This window comes from Pleurodeles waltl, chromosome 3_1 (genome assembly GCF_031143425.1).
Source record: "Pleurodeles waltl isolate 20211129_DDA chromosome 3_1, aPleWal1.hap1.20221129, whole genome shotgun sequence".
Taxonomy (NCBI): domain Eukaryota; kingdom Metazoa; phylum Chordata; class Amphibia; order Caudata; family Salamandridae; genus Pleurodeles; species Pleurodeles waltl.
This window is the reverse complement of record NC_090440.1, coordinates 1,569,192,392-1,569,214,962: the sequence shown is the minus strand read 5'-3', so window position 1 is coordinate 1,569,214,962 and position 22,571 is coordinate 1,569,192,392.

Genomic DNA, 22,571 nt, shown 5'->3' with positions numbered 1-22,571 from the left:
TCACCTCTAAAGGCAGTCTGGCTCAGGTTGCCAGAAGCTGACCAATTAGAGAAGGGCACTAAAGGGCTTTTTCCCCATCCAAGTGATATTAAATTCAACAGTGGCAAGTTATTGGGTTTATTATAACTTTTAATTTCATACCAAACATGTTATATTTAGCTCCTTTCTATAGAAAATAAGACTTTTTTATTTTAAGACCCTCATTATGACATTGGCGGTAATGGTTCTGCCATGCCCGCGATGGTGGTTGGATTGCCGCCAGGCCAGCGGTGCAGAGCACCATATGACGACCACAGTGGTCAAACCCACTGAAACATAGCCAGGTTGCCGACAATAATGCCAGTGCAGCCTGACTGCCGCCGAAGGCAGTTGCCATCCCCAGGCTGGCAGTAGCCACTGCACCACCCCTTCATTATTATGACACCACAGACCCCCACGATTTCCAGGGTGGGACGATCACCACCCAAAACCTGGTGGAAACAGCAAGTAGAAAAGGACCCATTCACTTCCACGGACACAGACAACTCCACAGAAGCCATGGAATGCCACCACGAAGTCTTCCTCACCTTACTCCCTTATGACCACCAGCGGCGAGGCCACCACCATCGATGAGAATACCTGCAGAGCACACAAATAGGGAAGGGGAGAGTTCCACCCACACACAACATACACACCATGCATGGACTCCAATGTGCACACACGCTAACACACACTACACAACAGCCGTACCGAGACACACACAAAACATAGCCATGCCATACATCACACACACACACCCTGGATCAAAACTACACAACCATACCAATATAAGTAACCAACAGAGACACACAAATAGACAACAATACATACAATGGCCAAATACAAGAAAGAACAGTGAACTTGAATTGAAAAAATGCCCAGAAATTCACATAGAACAGCACATGATAGATGCATGGAAACTTATGTGTAAAGAAAAAGACTCGAAAAATGTATGGTAAGTAAACCAACAGGAATCCTGTTGTCATATTTATATGAAATGAAATCCAAGGCAAATATGCAACAAAAATACACCAAGGCCCTTAGGCCAGTCCAATGTCCAAAAGTCATTAGTGTGCCTGGCAAAAGTACCAACTTGACTCCTGGCAGCCTAATGGCCTCCACAAAGTAGGGGCAGGCAGGCACCTCAAGGCTCTGTGCATGGGGGTGGTGGCAGGGGTTTGGGTTTGGGAGGGGGGTCCTTGGGCCTTGGCTTGGGAGGGGGTCCTTTGGTTTTGGTCTGGGAGGTGGGGGGGTTCACCTTTGCTTTGGAAGGAGGGACAGGAGCTTTGGATCTATGTTTTGGAGCATGTGTTTTTTTGGTGATGGGGGAGGCATTTTTTCAGGTAGAGGGGCAGCAGAGGTAGAACCGGGGTCATGGTAGGACTTGGAGGTGGAGGGACTTGGCCTGGGGAGGGAAACATGACAGCGAGGGGCAACACAGGGTGGGACAGGCACAGGAAACAAGTCAAGGTCAAAGTGGGCAAGGAAAAGCTTCTTAGGAACACAGGTGATGGATTTGGAAACATGTGTGGGAGTGGAGGTTAATGGAGTGATTGTAGGTGTGCTGGACATGGGTGCAGATGTATGCAGAGTATGTTTGTGTGAGGCGGAGAAATGTTGAGTCTCTGAGTCCAGGCGTTTATGTGTTCTGGGAGGAAGGGGAGGAGAGGGTGGGGAGGACAGACAGGTAGTGTGGATGTATGTTGGGGTGGTGTCTGCATGTAAGATGGGTGTGCTGCATGTGTCAGTGATTGTGGATGTGGTAAGTGCAGATGTGGTGCATGGGGTGCATGTATGAGTGTCTGCTGTTGTAGTGACTGAGGGCAACACAGAAGTGGTGACAGGAACTGGGAGTGAGGATGCAGTGCCGGCAGGTGTGAGGGGTGATTTGACTGTAAGGGAGGAGGTGCTAGGGGAGACAGTGGAGGTAGTGGCTGATGTTGTGTCTGCTTTTGTGTGTTGAGTGTGTGCATGTTTGTGATGTGATTTGTGGTGCCTGTGTTTGTCTTTGCGTATATTGTCTGTTGATTTGGGTGTGTGCTTGTCTGTATGTGTGGCTTGGCTGGGAGAGGTCTCTGGGAAGGGGCACAGGTAGCAGGAGGGAGGAGGGAAGTACTAGGGACACTGGCTGCCGTCAATGAAACGGCTGGAGCCTGAAATGATCTCTGTAGGCCAGTCAAGGCACTGTGAATGCCCTCCAGGTAGGCATTACTCTGCTGCATCTGGGATGCCAGGTCCTGGGTGCCATTCACAGTGGTTGATGCCCTACAACGATGGACCTCAGGAGATCAATAGCCTCAGCATTGAGGGCAGCAGGGCTGACTGGGACAGGGGCTGAGGTGTCTGTGGCGAAGGAGATGCCCACCCGCCTGGGTGAGCGGGCACTGCCAACTGGGTGGGAGCTACTGGAAGGGCAGTGCTTGTAAGGGGGGTGGTGGAAAAGGATGGTGCTGGGATGGTCCTAGACAGTTCTGCTACCCCAAGGGAGTTTCCATAAGAGGAAAAGTCAATATCAGTGGTTTCTGCTCGTCTCCCCTGTGGTGCTCCCCTCTCCCTTCAACCCACTGGTCCCCTCGGCCTCAGTCATCTCTGCCTCCTGGGTACAGTGAGCTGCAGTCCCCACTCACCAGTGCCCCTACTTCTTCACCTGCTGATGCTAATCCACACAAGGATAGGATAGTACAAAAAGGATGGGAGGGGGTGAAAAATATTGGAGCGTAGGGTCAATACAAATACCCTTTACACATTTGTACAATTCAAATCATTATCAAATCAAATCATTAACATTTATAAAGCGCGCTACTCACCCGTGCGGGTCTCAAGGCGCTAGGGGAAAGGGGGGGTTACTGCTGCTCGAATAGCCAGGTTTTTAGGAGTCTCAGGAAAGCGGGGTGGTCCTGGGTGGTCCTGAGGCTGGTGGGGAGGGAGTTCCAGGTCTTGGCCGCCAGGAAGGAAAAAGATCTCCCACCTGCCGTGGAGCGGCGGATGCGAGGGACGGCAGCGAGTGCGAGACCAGAGGAACGGAGGAGGCGGGTGGGGACGTAGAAGCTGAGGCGTCGGTTGAGGTATTCTGCTCCCTTGTTGTGGAGGGCTTTGTGTGCGTGGGTGAGAAGTCGAAAGGTGATCCTTTTGCTGACTGGGAGCCACCAGGAGTCGTCCCAGGCGGACGGGGTGTTGCCGAGGATGAGGACTTCCGCTTTTTCAGAGTTCAGCTTTAGGAGGCAGAGCCTCATCCAATCTGCGACGTCCTTCATACCCTCTTGTAGGTTGGTCTTGGCGCTGGCGGGGTCCTTGGTGAGGGAGAGTATAAGTTGGGTGTCGTCGGCGTAGGAGGTGATGATGATGTCGTGCTTGTGAACGATGTTGGCGACGGGGCTCATGTAGACATTGAAGAGTGTTGGGCTGAGCGATGAGCCTTGAGATACGCCGCAGATGATCTCGGTGGGTTCTGAGCGAAACGGAGGGAGGTAAACTCTTTAGGAACGGTTTGAGAGGAAGGAGGCTATCCAGTCCAGGGCCTGGCCTTGGATCCCGGTGGAGCGGAGGCGGGTGATTAGGGTGCGGTGACAGACGGTGTCGAAGGCAGCCGAGAGGTCGAGGAGAATGAGGGCGACTGTTTCACCGTTGTCCATCAGGGTTCTGATGTCGTCAGTGACTGAGATGAGGGCGGTTTCCGTGCTGTGGTTGGTTCGGAATCTGGTTTGTGAAGGGTCGAGCAGGTTGTTGTTTTCCAGGAAGGTGGTCAGCTGTTTGTTGACGGTCTTCTCTATTACCTTGGCTGGGAAAGGCAGAAGAGAGATGGGGCGGAAGTTTTTCAGGTCGCTCGGGTCAGCCGTAGGTTTCTTTAGTAGGGCGTTGACTTCGGCGTGTTTCCAGCATTCGGGGAAGGTAGCAGAAGAAAAAGAAGAGTTGATGACGGTCTGGAGGTGCGGGGCGATGATGTCGTCGGCTTTGTTAAAGATGAAGTGAGGGCAGGGGTCCGAAGGGGCGCCGGAGTGGATAGAGTTCATGATGGATTTGGTTTCTTCAGTGTTGATGTGGGTCCAGTTGTTGAGGGTAATGGCCGGGGGAGCCGGTTCGGTGGTGTTATGTTGGGTCTGGTGTCCGAAGCTGTCGTGGAGGTCGCTGATCTTGCGATGGAAGAATCAACAAAATGATTCTTTGGAAATTCCTGAATGCACTCCCTTTAACTTCAATAGACATATTTCCACACCTACTCTGCATACACTCTGATGTGCATACTCAATCATAAAACCTCTGCAATGACACTCAGGTACTACTCTACAATGTCATGGCTCTAGTAAACAGGATCATTACTGTGAGAAGTCAGTCCTTGAGTGACACTTTTACATTGTCATGCCTACTTGTGTCACCTATAATGGACATGAATATATAGGTAGTTGCACCAACGTAAGATCCTATATGTCCATGTCATATCCTACAATGTGGCACAGTAAAAATGCAATAGCAACCTGTTGCACAAATACTCACCTATCACAGCTTCTTATATTCACTGCACAACTGTATTCTACCTACATTAACTGTCATAGGTCAACTAGACATCCTTTATCCCATGGCTAACTTACCCTTTTGAGTCTAAAGCAAACAGTACAGGAAATGTACTCTGTAACTCACCCCCTTGTGACTTCTGTGTTGCCCTCAAGCACCCATCCAACTCCGGGTAGGCCATCGCCGGTATGCGGCCATTGGGTTGGGTCAGGGTCCAATGGGTACCCCTCCCTTGTTGGGAGGCCATGCCCAACCGGGCCTCTGCAGTCTTCCGGGCCCAGCGTCTCAGGTCTTCCCACTGCTTCCTACAGTGAGTGCTCTGCCGGATATGGACTCCCAGGGTCTACACTTACTTACTGATGGCTTTCCACAAACCTTTCTTTTCATGGGCATTGACCTGCATGGGAGGCACGGAAGGAACGGCACATTAATGTAGACCCAACAACCTACGACATTCATAGGCCTATTAACAGTACACATATCAGCATTGTACATGACTTCACACGTTTACAACATTTCTAGAAGTCAAATCCGAAGGTACACCCTCCACTGGAAAATACTGCATGCACATACTAACACATTTACTTACCCATCTAGCAACAAAAATAACTATGGTGTGACATACCTGCTGTTCTGGCGCTATAGACCGCTTTGTGTACAGTTGTGGGACCCCATACACAAGTTTCTCCAGTTCTTCCATTGTGAAGGCGGGGGCCTTATCCCCTGTAACACACGCAAATGTGGCTTCCAAGAACATGACCCGGCACCACACTCAGTGGAGGTCTTGATGGCTGGAGAGTCAAGAGTCAAGTGAGATACACTGTAGAAAATGTCAGTCATGGCCGCAGTGGTCTACACCATATCCTCCGGCGGTAATTGTCATTGGTCCCTGTATGCCATAGACATCAATGTTAACCAATGAGAAGTTGCACGGCGGTTCCAACTGTCTCCTGCCATGATAGGATACGTCGGCCGAATTAGCTCACTGACATCTGTTTCCTGCATGCAGGACAGTCAGCAGCCATTTTGCACTGTAACTGTTGCGAAAACATAATTTTAAAGCGTCACTAAACATTTCCATCATGGACATGTGATTAGTTACGCTCTGGGACTATGTACAATACAATCAGGCAGTATAAACTTTGAGTGTGTACAGATACAGAAAATCATATCATCACAGATTGGAACAAAACTAACATATTGATCGTGACTGTACACTAGTAGTGACAGTCAACCATCTTTCTGATGTAATCCTTTGCAAAACCCAACAGCTCGGGACTCTGAAGTCTGCTTTGCATGCAACAAGTGGTAGCAGATGTGATGTTGATTTTCCATTTGTGACCATGTAGTGGGATGCATGGAGGTGTAATCATTGACCCTCTTGTGTTTATGCCATGTGTAGATGCCGACCACTGTGGAGGGTGAGACATGCACCTGTGCACAAGACCCTGGCTGACTTTGTAACGATGTCATCTCCAACTGTCGACTGAACCATGCTACAATCAGGGAGTTGTGTACCCAGTTGGAGTCTGATCTGCTGCCATCCATTCGACAACCTACATCCATTCCTCCAGCTGCGCAGGTGATATTCGTACACTACTTCCTGGCCACTGGCTCATTCAAGGGGATAGTGGGAATGGCAACAGGCATGTCTCAACCAATGTTCAGCAATGTGTTGAGGAATGCCTTGTCCGCCTTAGTAAAACATATGGAAAGCTTCATTTGATTTCCCCATTCCGTAGAGTTGGCCAGTGTGAAGGCTGGTTTATATGCAATGGGACATATTCCTCATGTGATTGGGGCCATAGATGGCACCCACATTGTATTAGAGCTGATGAGCAAGTGTACAGGAACCGTAAGAGCTTTCACTCCATTGATGTGCAGATGGTAAGCTCAGCAGACCAGTATATCTCACAGGCGACTGCAAGGTTTCAAGGGTCTGTACATGATTTGTGCATCCTCAGGAATAATTGTGTCCCACGGTAGATGGTGTTTCTAAAAATAGTAAGGGCCTACCTCATCGGTCGGTTTGATAAGTGTATATGTAACTATTGTTACCCCAGCCTTCATACTCAGTCTATATGTGACATAGTGGACTGTAAATGTTAGTTTGCCCTATCCACAGGTGATTCAAGTTATCCCAGTCATTCCTGGCTACTGAAACTGGTGAGGAATCCAAGGACCAGGGCTGAAGAACAGTACAATGAAGCTCATGGGAGGACAAGAAGGGTGATCAACAGGACATGCGGTCTGTTTAAGGCAAGGCTTACATGTCTGCACATCTCTGGGGATTACCTGCAGTACTCACCATAGAAGGTGTGCCAGATTGTGTTGGCCTCCTACATGTTCCACAGTCTGCACTAAGGAGGAATATCCTATATCTGGAGGAGAAAGGAGTTTGGGTCAATCCGGTGGCAGAGGAGGGAGGAAATATAAGTGACGAAGATGAGGATGAGGAAAAGGTAGGCACAAGGAGAGAGCTCATCCAGCAGTACTTCAGCTAAGTTTCTGGTTGGTGTATCTCTACATTTACCATGTCTCAGGTACAGGTTTGGTGTACTTCCTTATCCATCCCTGATATGAGTAGGTGTTGATCTCATTTGGGTATCAGATGAATGTGTACAAGGGTGGTCTGACAAGTAGGTCAACAGTCCCCTGTGATGTTATCTAGTTCATCTGTCTGTGTTGCATATACTTCAGACATCCTATCTACTTCTTAACACATTTGTGACTACTACATTCTGGTAGCATAAGTTTATATGCATAGTTTGCGCTTATTGTAACTTCAATTGATGTAAATACTTGGCATCCAACGGTGTGAGCTATGTAGCACAACTACAATGAGTGTGTATTACTCAGTTAGTTACTGTCAGATGCAACAATTATCTTTTCTCATAGTACCTGAACAGGGTTGTGGCCATGTGGACAATGGCATTGGATTGTCTATCAATGTGTAAACCTACATTGTAAATCGTTTAACCATCATGATGTGCAGGTACATACTGTTGGCAACAATGCAATTTATATGTGATGTAACTTCTGTGCTATCAATTGCAGAAGTGCTGTGGATGATGTTTGACTACTCTACCCTCTCTGCTACCTGAGGACCTAGCAATGTGTGGATACTGACTTTGCTGCAGGGAACTGGATGTCAGGATAATACATTCACATTTTTATTGTGTTTTAATACTCAATTTCTGTGACATCACGCATTTGTTGCACTATTGCAATGAGTAAATACAAAACACCATAAAGTGTGTAAGTGTATTTATTGTGAATGCCAATGGGTGGCTAGGGTGCAAAGAAGTGGGACCATGGTGTTCAAAAATATTGGTCTGTAAGGCCAAGCAGTTCATAGCATAGGTCCAGTGTCCATGTGGCATTGGAAAATGGGGCTATGACAATAGAGAGTCAACAAGGTGTCTCAGTAGCACACAAGGGAAACAGTTCTGGAGAGGATCATTTCCTGGCAGTGGAGTTGGTCCTGGCTTCAGTCCCTACAGGATATCTGGCTGTGTGACCATATTTGCCTATGGGTTCCTCAGCTACAGTGGGTGGCTTAGTAGTGGCTTGTGAGTCCTCAGGCATGGCCGCCATCCCACTAGCTGCAGCAGATGTAGAGGGCTGGTCAGTAGGTTGGCTAGTGTAGGGACCTGGGGCCAGATGTAGCAAAGGGTTTGCGCCTCGCAAACGGCGAAAATCGCCGTTTGCGAGGCGCAAAAGCCTCTTTGCTATTCAGAAATGCATATTGCGAGTCGGGACCGACTCGCAATATGCATTTCAGAATCGCAAATAGGAAGGGGTGTTCCCTTCCTATTTGCGATTCGGAGTGGAATGCAATTCCATTTGCGACCGCATATGCGGTCGCAAATGGAGTCGCAGTTACCATCCACTTGAAGTGGATGGTAACCCACTCGCAAATTGGAAGGGGTCCCCATGGGACCCCTTCCACTTTGTGAATGGACCCGCAAATATTTTTTCAGGGCAGGGAGTGGTCCAAAGGACCACTCCATGCCCTGAAATTATACCGAAACTAAAGGTTTCGTTTTTTTTTTTAAGTGCAGCTCGTTTTCCTTTATTATTTAAAGCAGTCACGAACATGGAGGTCTGCTGACGACAGCAGGCCTCCATGTTTGCGAGTGCCTAGACTCGCTATGGGGCCGCAATTAGCGACCCACCCCATGAATATTAATGAGGTGGGTCATTGCGACCCCATAGCAAGTCGCAGTCGGTGTCTGAGACACCGTACTGCATACCAATTTGCGAGTTGCAAATTGTGAGTCGCAGGGACTCGCAATTTGCAAGTCGCAAATTGGCGTTTTGCTACATCTGGCCCCTGGTGGTGAGTGGAGTACTCACGCAGGACTGTGATGAGCTCCTGCATCAAGCCTTTAATGGAGGCCATGGTGGCACTGAGGGCATGCCACATCTGCATGGCCTCCTGGTGGTACTCCCTTTGCAGCCTCAGGTGTTCCCCCAACATGTCTAAGATCTGGCCCATCTTGTCCTGGGATAGGTTCTATGTTTCCAGTGCTATTGCCTCATGGGCAGGTGGCTGTCTGGGTTTCCCCTGTGGCCCCTAGGTACCCTCCAACTCACCCTAGCCCCCGTGCCTGTGCCTCAGGCACTGTGTGCCTACTCCCACTCGCACCAGGACCTCCATCTTCTTGTGTGGTGGGTGCTGACTCAGGTCCCTCTATGGATTGACATGGTCTAGAGACACTGTTTTGGGGGCATTGGGTGACAGGTGTTGTGGTGGCAGAAGTTGTGAAGGGCTCTATGGAGTCCTGGGGGAGGCTGGTAGAGGTGGACTGCCCAGAGAGCCCGGAATGGGCCAGGTAGGTCTTCTAGTTCCAGACATCTTTGGTCGCTGCCATCACTGGGTCCTTCATCCGGTGAAGGACTGGCTATACGTGGGACTGGTTGACATTCTCAGTGGCACCTGTGGATAACAGGGATTGTTATTCACATCTACCTGATATTCTTTACACGGGCTGCAAGGTGAGTGCTATATGTCATGCCTCAGTACTCAGGTGTAGTTATGCGAAGGGAATGTACATTGTTAGATGGCTAAAGGGTGATGCATTGTGGGAGTTGTAGTGCTTCATACTGTACATGCATTGGGTGCATTTGGGTGTGTCGACTTAGGGACTGGTGTTAGTGTGGTAGGTTGGTCATGCAGGGGAAGGAGATGCAGGCATTACAGGTATGCTTGATACAAGGGGTTTATAGGTGACTTGCCATTTTCCTGTCATCCGGGGATTCCAGTTAGACCTTCAGGGAACAGAATCACCAAGACCCTCTCCTTCCATGATGTGATCACCAAGGGAGGACGTGGGGGCCCACCACCAGTCTTCATGAGGGCGATTTGGTGTCTGGATGTAATGGACTGGACCTTCCATCTCAGGTCATTCCAGCTCCTCCGTATGTCATCCTTTGTGTGTGGGTAGCTGCCCCCTGAGTTCACCAAGTCGTTGACCCTCTGCCATAACTCCATCTTCTTTGCCATGGACGTTTGCTGGACTTGTGCCCCGAACAGCTGTGGCTCTACCCTGATGATTTCGTCCACGATGGTCCTTAATTCATCATCAGTGAAACGGGGTGCTTTTGTCGTTACATGGTGAGTGTGATGTGTGTGTGAGTGAAAAATATTTTAAGTGAAGTATGATGTTTGAGAGGTGTGCTGGTGTCTGTGATGTCTGTGTGCAGTGTGATCTTCAGTGTGTTCGTGAAATGTATGTTAGTTGTTTGTCGTAGCAAGGGATTGTGGTTTGTGTGTGTGTGTTTTATAGTGCTGGGGGTGTGGTGTGTGTATGTGTTTCAGGTGTGGGTTATCAAATTGGCCCATGTGGTGGTGTGTTGTAGTGGAGGTTCTTTTTCAGCCACCACGATCTGGACCGTCAATGGATTACCGCTGTGCTATGACCACTGTGCTGATTTGTGGGTTGTATTGTGGAGTGCAGTCTTTTTCTGCCGCAGAGGTGTGGGTGATGGGGCTGCCTCTCAGACGCCGTCGTTCGGCCTGACGGTGTCAGATTTGTGGCTCTATTCTGGCGATTTTGTTTTTTGTATGTCGTAATTGGGCGGGTGGATTACCACCACCGCTGCGGTCTTTTGGTGGCCGCCAGCACAACGGTCTTCGGTAAGGACCACAATGTCATAATGAGGGCCAAAGTCTCCCTGTTAGCCTACAGAGCCTATTCACTACAATGGGGAACAATGGATTGGCTATTTTTCCCCCACCAGGGCTTATAAAACATCTTTCATAAAATCGGTGCTTATAGTTACACTGCCCCCAACCCTGGAGATACTTAGAGCATGCCTTAGCATTAGCTTACATGTAAAAATAAGGTAACTTAGGACTTTTGTGATACTTTTAATTCCAAAGTCAAATTTGGGGTTTACTTTAACTTAAAAGCAGCCAACAATTTGGGCCTGCTTTTAAAATGACACTGGGCACCACAGCAGTGCACCTTTGGGTGTACTATCTATACTGGGGCCCTTAAACCTACATGCCCTTCTATATAGGGACTTATAGGTAGGTTGGTACAGCCAATTATGATTAGCCTAATTTGCATATAGGATTTTAATCAGAGCACAGGTCCTGGGACTGTTTAGCAATGCCCAGGGCACCAACAGAGTCAGGAAAACACCAAATATGAGTGGAAAATGGAGGCAAAAGGTGAGGGGGCTTCTGCAATTAGCCCAGTTTTCCCAGTGATAGCATGAGTGATGTAATATCTGGAGTAATTAGCAGTGCATGACGAGGCCGCAAGTTATAGGTATTTGAAATAACTAATTGTTAAAGCTGATTTTCTATGCTTTTGTACGTGTAAAATTAAAAATTAACTATAGTATGCCTTGTAACCTTAATTTTTTTAATGAATTTCTGATTTTTTCTATTTTCTAACTATAATATCTCAGTAAACTTTAGATTTTTTTGTATGAATTTTGAGTTTTTTTTTTTACGTTAAGTAAAATGCCCATTGCGATGTATGTTGGGGGTGGCCTGGCATTGTGCTGCCCCCATCCAAGCATGCTGCTCCTGCCTCCTCCTCCTTGTCATCCATTGTTCAAGTCCATGCCCCTGCTCCCTTATTACAGCGCTATGTGGATGTTATTCTACCACTGCCCTTTCCCTGAACAGTTAGATTTCTGCCCCATCCTCGTCCTCCCTACCCTTTGTTGTTCGAGTCCATGCACCAGCCACCACCTTTCTTCCCTGCAGCATCTGATGTGCTGCCTCTGCCCTCCTTTTAGCTTGATGTCCCTGCCCACTCCTCCTGCCCTCTGTTGCCCAATTTTATGCCCCATCATTGCCCTCCTGCTTAGCCTCTGTGCTTAGCTTGCTGCCCATACTCTCCTTCCCCCTGCCCTTTGATGTATGTGTGCTTGCCTCTGTTCCCTCCATTTTGCTCACCATGTTCCATGGACCTGTCACTACCCTCATATCTACTCTGAGTGTTCTGTTGAGCTGCCCTCTCCACCTGCCTAGCATGGTCAGATAACTGCCCCTATCCCCTCCCTCCTAACCTCCATTGTCAATTTTCATTCCCTTCATGCTCTGTTGTGATTCAACTGCTCCTCCTACCTACCTCGCGTGGTCTGTTGTGAATGCCCTTCTCCTGTCTTCTCTTTCCTGTGTCCATCTGATACCCATCCCTTCTGTCATCCATGGTCCTTTATGCATACCCCTACCCCTTCCCTCTTGTCCAGCATGCCGTTGTGCTGCCACTAACCCTCCCGTTTGCCATGCACGTCTCACGGTTGCCCTCCATGGTATGTTGTGCTTCCAGTGCCCATCCCCTCTTCCCTCCATCTTCAGCTTGCTGCTCCAGCTCTGCCCCTTTCCCCTGCCCTCTATTTTCCATGTTCATGCCCCTAACCTTTCCCTCCTGCTTTGTCTGGTCCATTGTCAGGCCCCTGCCTCCTTCTTCCTGCCCTTCATGGTCCATTATTCTGCAAATATCCCGCCTGTCTGACTGGTATGGTCAGTTTGCTGCCCTTGCCTATTTCCACACTGCTCTCTATCGTCCATATGCATGGCCCTGCCCCCTAACTATTTTTTTCATGGTCTGTTGTGCTGCCCTGCCATCCTGCTTGCCCTGTGTGGTGTACTGTGATGCTGCAACCCCTGATGCTTGCCCTGTAACGTGAGTTTGGTGACCCTGCCCATCTTCCACCTGCCTTCTGTGATTTGAGTCCATGTCCCTACCCCATTCCTTTTGCTTCCAGTGACCCAATGTACCATGTTACAAAGAAAGGGAGCACACTGCCTACACTGCAGCAGCAAAGTCCAACCCCAATGCATCATGGTAGTAATGGTGAGTACGCACCAGTCACTGCATGCGTACTCAACATTACTATCGACACCCCCACATACAGCACATCCACCTTACCTACAGGCACCACCCTGACAGACACTCACACATCTACCATGTAATCTCCCTGCATCTCTTGCCCCTCTCCTCCCAGGATATCGAAACACCCACACTCATCCACCCAACAGTCACCCAGCACACACATGGCTTTTACCCACTCACCTGTACCCAAGGCACCTACAAAGACACACCTCTCAACTGCTCCCTCTCCTTCCACTCCCACCCATTTTTCCTATGACAGGCCTTGTGTCCCTAACAAGTTATTCCTATATGAGTTTTACCTGTTCCCTTCCACTGATGCTGTCCCTGTTTTCCCCAAGCACCCTCATGCACTCCCCAAACTCAGTCTTTCCACCTTCCAGCCCTCTCATGGCTCCCCTGGTACTACCGGTCCCCTTTACCCTCCCCCAGCAAAGACTACGACCCCCGCTAATGGAAAGGGCCCTCCTCCAAAGAGCTATATGAAGGGGAAAGCCACACACCCCTCCAAGTCAAACTCAGATGACCCCCCTCCCAATGCAAAACCAAAGGGTTTCCCTCCGAAAGCCAAACCTAAGGACCCAGTTCCCAAACACAAACCAAAGGACTCCTCCTGAACCCAAACCCCCACCTCAGCCTCCACCATCACCCTTGAGGTGCCTGCATTCCCCATTGATGCCCCTGCCATGTGGAGGCCGCTTGCAGTCAATGGTTACGTTGGGGCTAGATACTCTGCCCAGTGTGTCTGGGGCAATAGACACTTTTGGACTGGCCAGTATGCCTCTGTTGTATATAGTTGTTTCAATGACTGCCCTTTTATTTTATTTAATCTGCGCCAGTTACCCGTTGGTGTCAAGGTTAACAACCTTGTCCTGCCTTTCCTTCCACATGTATGTGTTGTATATGTGCGATTTGGTGTATGTCTTCTTTGTATGTGAAGAGTTTGAGTAGTGGCATGAGTTGCATGGGTGAGTTGTGCTATGGACTTGTGATATGTTGTGTTCTTGTTGTGTGGCATTGTGTGGCAGGGGTGTGTGTGTAGTAATGCATCTGTGATGTACTTTGTGTGTTGGGTGGACGTGGCGTGTGATGTGTCCCGTTGTTTGGTTGTGTTATTGTTTTTATTGGTTTTGTGCTGTTGCTGGAAGTATGTGTTTTCCTGTAGAGGTGTGCGTAGTGCCTCTCTGCCAATCTGATTATGTGGGTACGATGGTTTTGTGGTTGTGTGACTTTGAGGTGTCGTGTGTGGATGTGTCTGACAGTGGTGGTGGTGTGTGTGTGTGCGGTGTGGTGTGTGTGTGACACGTGTATGTTGAACATGGTGTGTGTTGTTTGTGTGTGAGTGTGTGTAAGTAGATATGTTTGTGTGTTGGTTGTGTGTTAGTACGGGTGTATGTTTGCATGTGTGTGTGAGCATGGCTTGTCGTGCCAGGGTTGTGTATAGTGTGTGTGTGTGTTTGTGTACTAATGACCTTCCCTCCACTGTGTGCTAGATCTGTGTACTTACGGGTGTTGTCTTCGTTGCCGTTGCTGATGCTCCTGTGAAGCACTCCAATACCTTTGGATCAAGCCTGTTCTATATAAAACTGCATACTTTGCACACTTCTGCAAGTGGGCTATACTTGGGCTACATTTGGGTGATATTTGTGCTACATTTGGGCTCTTTTCTCTCTGGTGGCAATCTTGGGTGACATATTTCTTATGAAGCTCCATAATGGTCTCATTTACTGCAGTATCCTCAGTAGAAAATGCTTTCAGTTTTCCATTTTGATTCCATCAAGATGGTAATCAAATGTGCCCTACTTTTGGCATACATTTGGAATGTTATCACTCTAGTTACTCATCGCCACAACGTAATAAACTGCTGTTAAAGTACAACAGGATTATTTTTTAGAACTCACTTAAAATGTGTCCTAATTTATCTTTCTACAGCAATAACCATAATTTCTATGATAAAATGACCCTCTCAATGTGTTCCTTTCTAAATTAAATGTTTTACATTTTACCAGATTGAGTCAATCAAGGTGACTTAAGGTGTGCCACACTTTTGCCTTAATTAAGGCTGTTAGTGCTCTAGTTGTTCTTTAGAATATCCTGGAAGACTGTGGTGGAACTGATTAAGGGAATCAAGTGACATCCTGCCCCTGTTAAAAGTACACGTTTTACTGAGTATGTCAGACTTCATTCTCATATGGATGAGAAAGAAAGTGTGAATTTACAGAAAATATGCTCCCATTTTAACTTCTCGAGTACCTTCCAAAATCATGAGAAAACTGTTTTCTCTCAAACATGATTCATAAACTCCAGCAAAAGGCTTCTTTAAGGGGTAAAATCACCTTAGCAACAAATTATTCATATTGTAAATAAAATCTGTTATCACCCATTTTAACTTCTCCTTTTTGTGATCCTCAAAACATGCCACCCACTACAATGTATTTCTTTGGGGTACTACCAAGTTTTTTTGTCCCAAGAGGGCTGGCATCATTTGATGGTTGAAGTGCTGACAGTCGATCAGCTCTCACCATGAAATCTGTGCTTAGGCTCTGCCAAGATAAACAAAATGGATTTCCTTTAATATATCAAAAACTACTGAATGGATTTACAGCAAATAACAACAAGTGTGCTTTATGGGCCAATAGGTAACTTTCTGACAAATTTAGTGTAATTTTGTTCAGTGGTTCGGAATCCAGTCATGTTTACAATCTTAATGGGAATTAACATGCAAAATATACTTTTTTTGACTCTCCATCACGTGGGGGCCGAGAAAAAATAGGGAGTCCAAAAAAAGTGCATTTCCCATGTTAATTTCCATTGGAGTTTTTAACACTGTTATAGCTCGAACCAGTGGATAGAATTTGGAAGAAAGCTAGCTTTCAATATGCAGATTACACATTTTGGTATTTGGTGTAAATCCATTCAGTAATTTAAGAGAAATTGAAGGAAAATCAATTTTTTTTATCTAGAGACACGAAGGCTTAACAAATTCTCCTGATCTCGTGCAGAGATCTTATTGTCTGCCAACACTTCAACTAGGAAGTGTGGGTGCCATTTTGAGATTCCGCTTCAGCCGAGTCTAAAAAAAATAGAACAAAAAAGAAAAGGGGGAAAGGTACTGTTATCCTACCCCCTAGGTGCAGGGATCCACCTGGGCTAAAAAGCATTTTTTTTTTTAAATCACAGCAAAAATTGTGAATATTCACAAATGTAGCTGTGAAAAAAAAAAAATGTGGGCTCCAGTGCTTGCTTTTATTCTTGCCCCCGGGCATAATATTTTAAGGAGGGATTGCACAAGGCCCCCTTCCTAGGGCATACTGAAGCCAGGGGACTGCAATCTCCCTGGGGCTTTGCATATGAAGTCTTCAAGGGGTACACAGCCCCTTTGTCCTGGCGACCACGACCCTCCCAATTACAGCTCCCACCAAGCACAAGCAAACATAACTCCACATTCAGCAAGCAAGAAGGAGCAAAGGTTACAGGGATGTTATAGTTAGGTTCTGAATTTACTCACAGAAAACCATAGATGTCCAGCAGTAATGGTTACAGTTACAGTATTTCAAGTCACTGCTAATTACCCCAGATATTACAGCCATTATAACAACTTTTATAACATCATTAAAATATCAAAGAAACATCAGCAGTCAAATTATTGAAGAGAAAACTATGCATGGTAGGAGTGCAAGTTGTAGTTACCTTAGGGCAAGAGCTATGGTTACTTGAAATAGCTCTAACTATAACTGCTGAAATCCAATGGTTGTGTGTGTTGAAAATCTCAATCTAACTATAACGTGCCTGTAACCTTTGTTGTTTTTTCAAGTGAAAAAACAAACATAAATATATCTATATTATAATCTTTGCAACCTTCTCGTCATCTATATTATTGCAATTACAACGGTGAGGCTTTGGGAACAGCGTTTTTCTAAATGGTAACATTCGATGGCCACTGATAAATGTGAGACTGCTTCAATTTGTTTTTCCTCTCGAACACTCTCTACATTTCCTGACCTGGTTTGTTTGGGGTCGGGTGGAATTTTGAGAGGTGCGGGCTGTTGAAATGCTGCCACTGAGAGACCTTCGTGGGCGTGATGATGTTTGTGCTTATCGCGCATTTGTATTTTCGTGGCTCTGTCTTCTAATAAGCCCAACATTGGGAATTTAACATCGGAAGCATACTTTGATTAGATTAAGCTGTGAATGTTTGAAGTTACACGCGCTGTTATCCAGATCCAGAACCAAGCTTATACATCGTGAGTTTTTTCGAGAAGTGCTGTGATTTCAAAGGCTTTTGAATTATATTAATGTGACATCGCGTATAAAAATATTCATTTGGTTTTCTGCATTTGCAAAAGATATTTGAACTTTGTATCAGTGAGGTTTCGGCAAGGGGAACTGGTATTTTTCCAGGGGTTTTCACAGTTTGATAGTGCATATATTTTGTAGTAGAGAAGTATAGTTCTTTTGTGTATATTTGGACTTGTATACTTAAGTCAACAATATGGATGATGACAATGATAATGAAAGAAAAATGGCTGCTCAGGTACTATTTGCGAAAACTGCCACAAGAGGTAAACCACTTGGGATTGATTTAGGCTGCAATAATGATTTGAATACATCTTTACACAAGTTGGAAAAACTGTGTAAACAGGAAATGTCAAAATGGTGGGAAGCCACGTCTTTACAAAATTATATTGATCAAGACATGGTCCCAAGAGGACTAAGAATTTTCATTACACCGGTTTACGAGTCTCCTAACCCTGAAATGTTAAAAGAAAGGGCGGATAATTCTGCAATTAGTTCTAAACATATGCTAGAAATTTTGGTTAAATATGCTTGGCATGATCGCGAGATCCTGTTATTAGACATTAAAAAAATAAAAGAGGATTTTGCTACCAGGCCTGAAAAATAAAAATAAATTATTTCCCGTTTTCTTGAAACTATGAAGGTAAAATTGAAGAAATATGAAGATGATATAAAAATCAAAAAACAACAAAAACTCCATAGAGATATTGGAGATTATGAAAGTGGAAGGATCCTAACTTTCAGCAGGAAATATGACCATTTGTATAAACCTGGCCCTAATACTCTAATGCCTATGGTTCAGCCCTCAACCTCTGAAAGTGAACTTGAAAGTGCACAAGAGATTGATTCTCTAAGTTCAACGGATAGTGAAGCGTCTAGTGTCGAAGTTACCAACAAGCCGGCTACTTTTTCAGACGAATATCGCCTGCTGCGTCGTGGCAGGCAAGTATCATACAAACAGAAAGGAGAGGGACAGAATTACAGGGGCAGTCCAATAGGACGAAGAGGAAGACGAACCAGAGTCAGAAGAGGAGAGAGAGAATTAGAAACCGTACCAAGAAAAGACCAAAATCTGGAGCAATTGGCAAAAACAACAAGTGGCTCCAATACAGTGATATAATGGATACGGAAACGGTGAATAAGACGATTATCAATTTACCAGACCATAATTTAACTGAGGATGATAAAAGAATACTAAGCTTGGGTCTTTCCTTTTGTCCGACTACACAATTTAATTATACTGAAACTCGTATTGACCTGTTTAAGTTCATTAGAAAATTGAAATTGAAAAAATGGTTCAAACTGAAAGGGAACATTGATAACAGTTTGGAATCATTTAAGAGTAATGATGGTGATGAACATGTTTTATCTATTAGTGATGTGGACACCTTGTTAGCCCTTCATGAGTTAGAACAGGACCATACAGTACAGACCTATGAGAAGAATTTATATCAGAGTTTAGATGAGTTGGGTGTTGTATACGATCGAGTAGTTCCTTCTGGTTTTAAAACCAAATCAACATTTTTCCCAAATATGAATAATTACAATATTGACACTTTTTATGATATGACAGTTCGAGGTCTGACACATTTTCGACATCGAACATGGTTCAGACCAAGAAGTAACAACAATATGACATTTAACCAGAGTGAAACCATCAGATTATTAGCGGAAGATAGTGATACTATTATCTGTCCAGCAGACAAAGGAGGTAATATAGTACTTTGGAAGAGGCAAAAATACATTGATGAGGTTATGCGCCAACTGAGCGATACACAATTTTATAAAGTTGTGACTAAAGAAGTATATGCCAATAGCATTACTGGGATATGGCATCTCCTAACGGAGTGGAAGGATAAGGGCCTACTAGTATGGGAAGAATACTGTTTCCTGAAAAAGGATTTTCCAATGTTACCTATATTTTACATTCTCCCTAAAATCCATAAGGATGGAGTTAATTCCCTGGGGAGACCTATAGTATCCTCTTGTGGTAATGATCTGAAAAATATATCCAAATATGTGGATTTTTTCTTAAGAGATTTTGGGGGTCATTCTGACCCTGGCGGCCGGTGGCCGCCAGGGCCACCGACCACGGGAGCACCGCCAACAGGCTGGCGGTGCTACCACGAGCATTCTGACCGCAGCGGTTCAGCCGCGGTCAGAAGCGGAAAGTCGGCGGTCTCCCGCCGACTTCCCGCTGCTCGGGGGAATCCTCCATGGCTGCGGAGCGCACTCCGCAGCCATGGGGATTCTGACACCCCCTACCGCCATCCTGTTCCTGGCGGGTCTCCCGCCAGGAACAGGATGGCGGTAGGGGGTGCCACGGGGCCCCTGGGGGCCCCACTGTGTATTTCAATGTCTGCAATGCAGACACTGAAATACGTGACAGGTGCAAACTGCACCCGTCGCACCCCTGCAACTACGCCGGCTCAATTCTGAGCCGGCGTCCTCGTTGCAGGGGCATTTCCTCTGGGCCGGCGGGCGCTCTTTTGGAGAGCGCCCGCCGGCCCAGAGGAAATGTCTGAATGGCCGCCGCGGTCTTTTGACCGCGGTGCGGTCATTTGGCGGCTCCCTCCAGGCGGGCGGCTCCCGCCGCCCGCCAGGCTCAGAATGAGCCCCTTTGTCATGAATCTACCCTCTTATGTTCAAGACACTAAGGATTTTTTAGGTAAATTGGAGGGTATTCTTTGGGAAGAGGATTTTTTACTCATATCTCTAGACGTAAATTCCCTATATACCATCATTGATCATGAGAAGGGCATACAAGCATGTAGACATTTTTTACATACCAGATCCCTAAGATATTTAGCACATACAGATATGATCATCGAAATGATAACCTATTGCTTGACCAATAATATTTTTTTATTTAATGGTCAGCTATATAAACAAGTTCTGGGGACTGCTATGGGAACTTGCTTTGCTCCCAGTTTTGCTTGTTTATTTTTGGGCCTTTGGGAAGAAGATATCTTTAAAGATGAAGAGAAATATCCTGAAACTAATCAGGCCATATTGTGGCTTAGATATATTGATGATTTTTTCATAATCTGGATAGGATCTGAGAAGGAGGCTATAAAGTTTATTAAGAAACTCAATGAAAATTATTTTAATATCAGACTAACATACAAAATTAGCAATGTGTCTATTGAATTTCTAGATACTAAAATTGAGATTAAAGACATGATGATCCATATTGAACTCTTTCGTAAAGTTACAGCAGGAAATAGTCTATTGCATTCTACTAGTGGACATCCAGATAAACTTAAATGGAGTATCCCATATGGAGAATTATTGAGGGCCAAAAGAATAAGCAACACAGATGAGGCATTTGAACGAGAACAGGAAGAAATGGTTAGAAGATTCATACAAAGGGGTTACCCGGAGTGGGTAATCAAAAAGGCTACAGAAATTTTTTTAAAGATTGAGAGAATTCAGACCCTTTTTGATAATATAACTACAATGGAAAAAGAGAATAATGAAGATACCCGATTAATTTTAACCTTTAATGTTAGGGTTTGTACACAGCAAAGAGCATGTCCCCTCTCACTGCACTAGTGGTTTCTGTAATAGCTCCCTTTTAAACTTACTATTGAAAGCCTTTCTTGTTATCTCACCTTCCCCCCCCCCCCAGGCTTCTGTGTATGTTGTTTAATGTGCTGTTTTGTTTACACATTGGGCCTTGCTTTTACCAAGACTTCTTTAAAACACTCCTCCCTAGGCCATGTGTTAATCCAACTCATTTGCATAATAACTGAAACTCTGCACACCTTTCAAGAACATGTGCAGCATGTGAGGACCACACCCAGCTATTCAAACCACACCCAGCTCTACACACCTTCCAAGAACATGTGCAGCATGTGAGGACCACACCCAGCCCTTCAAACCACACCCAGCCCTGTCTATAAAAGGCATCCCCCGAGTCTCACCCAGTGCTTGTGCTCGTCTACCTCCCGCTTACCTGAGAACAGATCCCTCGGCGCTGGCACTCCTGCTCTTTACAGACTTTCATTGACTTCAATGGGCGCAGCTTCTGGCTCTTCCTTCTTCCGGTTTCCGGTTCCTCCTTGCTTCAGCCTCTCTCCTATGAGTAACCTGCAAAAGAGAAAGAAGACAAGGTTAGACTGATCAGTTTCTCTTGCCAGCAACAAGTAAGTGCAAAACCTTTTATTACCTGAAAGAACTTTGACAACAATTTCTGGATTTGTGTATAGACAATTTGAAACGAAATACCTTCCACGAACATTGTGATTCAAACTCTTTGTTACAAGAATATTTTGCAGAACTTTGTGAAGCAAACATTGTTTTTTCTCATGGAACTTTTAAGAATCGAACAGTGGAAACCATTAACAGCAAGGCAAACAGTAAATCAAGGACTTGCACAAATTACATGCTGTATTTTGATGTAAAAGTACAGTATTTGTTTTATAAAAGATTCTGGAAATATGGGAAAAAAGTTTTACAGTAATAGAAAACACATCCCAGAGCAGTAACACATTCCAAACCTGGAAACTAGAGACCAGGATCCAAGAGGCACCAGTTTCTACAGAAGTCAGAAAGAGCTGCAGATTTGTGCAGCACTTCAACAGTGGAAACGCAAGAACGGTGTTGTCTCTCTTTTTTTTATCCACTTCCCCCCTTCCCTTGAGCTTCTGTTCTTAGTGCACTGTTTTAAAAACTAGTGTGCTGGAACAAGCAGTTTCAGGGTGGGGTCGGATTGTCTTCAACCTCCATCAGAACTGAACAATAACTCAGGTGAGCTGGGCTTTGACAGAAGCACAAGCCTTTAAAAAATGTCAGTTCTGGTGGACGATGAATACCGGGGAAGAAATAGAGGGCATTGTCGTCACGGATATGGCGCAGGCCCTAAATGAGGACTTGGCTCATAATGAATCAGTGTCTGGCATCTTGCAACATATGCAAGAGGAAATAGAGAGATTAAAGATGGAGAATACCTCTTTAAAACATGATTTAAGCAGGTATAAATTTAGGGGATCTCAGTGGAACACAGCTTCTACGCCTTTGTTTAAAACCTCCTCAGAGACAGGGGCGCCATCAAAACATACAACTTTGCCTTCCCCAGTTGAGGTTACTGTTAATGTTCCTAATGTTGTGCCCTTAGCAGCACCTGAACGTTTTCATGGAGATAGTAACAAATTCCATGTTTTTATCAATCAATGTCAATTACACTTCATTTGTAAGCCACAACAGTTCCCTACTGATGATACGAAAGTGGCATTCGTCTTGTCTTATTTGGGTGGCACAGCAGCCAATTGGTCAATTCCTTTCGTGGATAGAGATGATCCCATCCTCCATAATTGGAATCAATTTAAACGTACCATGACGAGCCTTTTTGCAAAACACACTTTCATGCAGGCAAGTGATAATGAG